Below are 4,098 nucleotides of genomic sequence, written 5' to 3' on the forward strand. Positions count from 1 at the left end.
ATGCAATTAGTCCCCCAGCTTACATAGTCAATAGGGACTCTATCCCGATATTCAGGGGGGAAACTTCAGCAACTGATCCACTAAAGAGAAATCAGGAGCTTGAAACTTGGATCAGAGCAATTGAGAACATTACTCGCCCTGCCACAGATGAGGCATTTCTTAGAACTGCTAAGGCTCATTGCAGGGGCAATGCGGATCTCATTGTCAATGGCCCTGCTTTCGATAGGTTTGTGGATTGGGTTTCATTCAAGACTGCATTACGTAGGAAGTTTCGTGGCACGTATAGCTCATCAGACTTCTTCAAGGTGCTTGATAACCATAAGATGAGACCTGGGCAGGCTCCTCTAGATTATTTTACATCACTTGAGGCACACATTTATCAGGGTTATCGTGACCACCCTGAATCAATTGGTAATCCAGAACAGCTTATACGCCGCATGTTCCTCCAGGCTGTCCCTCAGTGGCTGCGTGATTTTTTGACTATTAAGGAGGATGAACCCCTTTCAGTAATTGCTGAATTTGCTCAGCGGATGTTCAATACAAGAATGGGCATCTGTCAGTATGACACAAATTTTACTCAGTCCGTACCAGCACCTGCTAGGCAGCCCCAGCTGCAATCTCGACGTTATGTCAATGTCACACACGCACCAAAATGGTGTGAGTTTCACCGCCTCAGTTCGCACAGTACTAATGAATGCCGTGCAGCCAACAAAGCTACAGCATGTTTTAACTGTAGGCAGCAAGGGCACAGAGCAGCCAACTGTCCCTTTCCTGACCGCCGGCACCAACCAACCCCAGTCGATGTCGGATATTCACGAGGGGAAATCAGTGCTGACAACCACAACAGACGCACACATTCACCCATCAGGGAGACCAATTGTACCAATTAATGTTAATGGGTTTCCTGCATTAATTTTTGTTGACACTGGTTCTGAAGTCACCATTGTAAAGCCCTCAGCTCTACAACGGATGACCGGTTATAAGAAACACCCATCTACTAAGACTATTTCAGGAGTTTCAGGCATTCCAGAAGAAGCCTTGTGTGAGGCAACGCTAACATTTTGTATTTCACCAAAAGTCAGAATTACTCACAGGCTTCTTTGTGTTGAAAATCTAATGTTTCCAGGTGATATTTTGCTAGGTATGGACTTGTTAAGACGTGTCAATTTCACATTAGTTCATCATACCAGTCCTCCATCAGCTTATCTGATAATTAATAAGTGTCACTTGCCAGTGCATTTCACAGACACACGCTCACTGCATGTAAGCCTTGTTTCGGTACCAGACGTGTTCACCACAGAGCAAGACGCTTCCGCCGCTAAGTGTACAGCCACAGCGTGCTCTCCGAACACAGTGATTGCCAGTAAGCATGTAGTGTCCACCAACTTTCAGGAGGCTTCATTACCACAGTGCTTAGTTGATGACAGTGTGACTCTTCAGCACGAGGCTGATGACATTCCAAATACGTCCAGTTGGCACGCTCGGGGAGATAAAGTAATAAAACAAAACCCAACTTTTTCAATTGATTCTCCACATGTTCATGTCTTCAGAACCACAACTATCCCTAGTAGAGCGGGCAAATTTGTTAGGTGCAAGGTCTCTAGGGCTGTTATTGGAGATGCTGTGGTACTGGAAGCTCAAGGAGGTTCTCAGTACATTGTTCCAAACCTTGTTACAAAAATCACTCCTCAAAGGGAATGTGACATTTGGGTTGTTAACATTAGCACGAGGTCACTCATCCTTAAAAATGGTAGTAAGTTAGGTGATGCATATTGTTTGTCAGAGGAAGAAATTGGCGTCAGTGAGGGTGGTAAATCAGGTTCTCTTTTGGTTGAGGAATCCCTGGATGTGCCAGAAGAATTTGAGCATCCATCCTTTATAGAGGATGATTTTGATTGTACTTATGGCCTTCATGATTTCGGTTATGAGGAGGACCATTTTACCGTTTTCCCTGAGGTTGATCTCTCCCCTTCACCTGTTTGTGTAGTGTCTACATCTGATCCCCAAACTAGTCTTTTAGACAGTAGGAGTGGAGTTATGTCACCTAATAATCACAACCAGGAGCTTCCAGATTTAGATCACCTGCTAGGTCATCTTTCAATTGAGGTCCGTTCCAGGTTGAAGGAAGTGCTATGTCGCTATCCATCGCTTTTTAGTGCTGATAAATCAAATATTGGTACAGTACCTGGTGTTCAACACTCCATAATAACCTCAGAAACCAGGCCCATATGCACACGCCAATGGCGCCTACCACATGCCACTCGCCAGATCATCAAGGCAGAGTGTGATGGGATGCTAGAGGCTGGAGTAATTGAGCCCAGTACATCACCATGGCTCTCTCCAGTTGTTTTAGTCAAGAAGAAGGATGGTTCAGTGAGGTTCTGTGTGGATTACAGGAACCTTAATTCTGTTACTACCCCTGATACTTATCCACTTCCCCGTATAGACGAACTAATTGATGACTTGAGTAGTACGTCTGTCTTTACTTGTCTAGATGCTAGGGCTGCTTATTGGTGTGTGGAGGTAAGACCAGAAGACCGCCCAAAGACTGCTTTCACTGATGGTCATCGCCTTTTTCAGTTTAAACGCCTGCCTTTTGGGCTGGCGACAGCGCCATCAACTTTTCAGCGCACTATGAATGTGATCTTATCTGTATTAGGCAGGCATACTCTTGCCTACCTTGATGATGTTGTTATATACAGTGCCACATTTGATCTCCACCTCCAGCATCTTGATGAGACTCTTAATCTCCTTAGTAAAGCTGGTCTTAAATTGAACCTTGGTAAATGTAACTTTGCCAAGGACAAAATCCGGTTCTTAGGTTTTGAAGTTTCAGGAGATGGTGTAGCCCCTGATCCATCCAAGGTGACGTGCATAGCTGAGATGAATGCTCCTAGGAATGTCAAAGACGTACGACGCTTTCTGGGTGCTACAGGCTTTTTCAGGAAGCACATAGACAGCTATGCTACCTTAGCAGCCCCTTTGACTAGTCTCCTTAAGAAGGAAACACCTTTTGTTTGGGGTCAAGAGCAGCAACAAGCTTTTGAGAGCTTAAAGGAAAATTTAATCACTGCACCTATTTTACGGCAGCCAGACTTCACCCGCGAATTTGAAATTCATACTGACGCCAGCCAGATTGCTATTGGTGCTGCACTCTTTCAGCGTGATGATGATGGAGTACCTCACGCCATTGGGTACTTCTCCCGCAAGCTTAGAAGTGCAGAATCAAGGTATCCTGCCATTGATTTGGAAGCTTTGGCTGTTGTTGAGGGTGTCCGGGTATTTGATCCATATGTCTATGGCCGTTGTTTCAAGATCTTCACAGATCACAGACCATTAACTTATGTTTTTAAACGCAAAACGAAGTCGCCTAGGCTTTCACGATATGCTCATGATCTCTCATACTACCAGTATGAGCTCTTATATAAACAAGGTGCTGTCAACCACGTACCTGATTTACTCTCACGTCCATGTGCTGTAGTCGACATCACACATATGGAGCCTAATAAGCTCGGAGAAGCTCAAATTGCAGATCCTTTGTGGGCTGAGGTGATTTCTTATCTTCAGGAAAAGCATTTACCCAAGAGGCGGCTGCCACTAGCCTTATCTGAGTTTGAATTGCAGCAGGGAGTACTGTATCACATCAGGCACCTCCCAGACCGTACCATTCAGCAGCTGGTTGTCCCTCAGTCACTCAGAGTGCAGGCTCTTAAGCTAGCACATGGGCCTCCTTTAGCTGCTCATCCTGGTGTTCATCGGACATACCTTAATCTCAGGAACATGTTCTATTTTCCAAATATGTTGAAAGAGTCCCGGTTGTATGTCCAGGCCTGTGAGACTTGTCAACGCCGCAGAGGAAATACACAGAGAGCCCCGCTAGAGTCCTTACCAGCAGCAAGGTTCCCTATGGAGCGAGTCTCTGCAGATATTACAGACCTAGGACTTTCCTCCAAAGGCTTTCGCTATGTTTTAAGCATTATTGACCACCACAGTCGCTATTTACAGTTAGTTCCCCTCAGGAATAAGACATCCACTACTGTAACAAATGCCTTCATAGACCATTGGGTTACTCTCTTTGGTCCACCCCGATACTTGCTA

The sequence above is a fragment of the Penaeus japonicus genome, unplaced genomic scaffold, assembly GCF_977035675.1.
Source record: "Penaeus japonicus unplaced genomic scaffold, GWHDUDI00000001_assembly GWHDUDI00000010, whole genome shotgun sequence".
In the NCBI taxonomy this organism is placed as follows: Eukaryota; Metazoa; Arthropoda; class Malacostraca; order Decapoda; family Penaeidae; genus Penaeus; species Penaeus japonicus.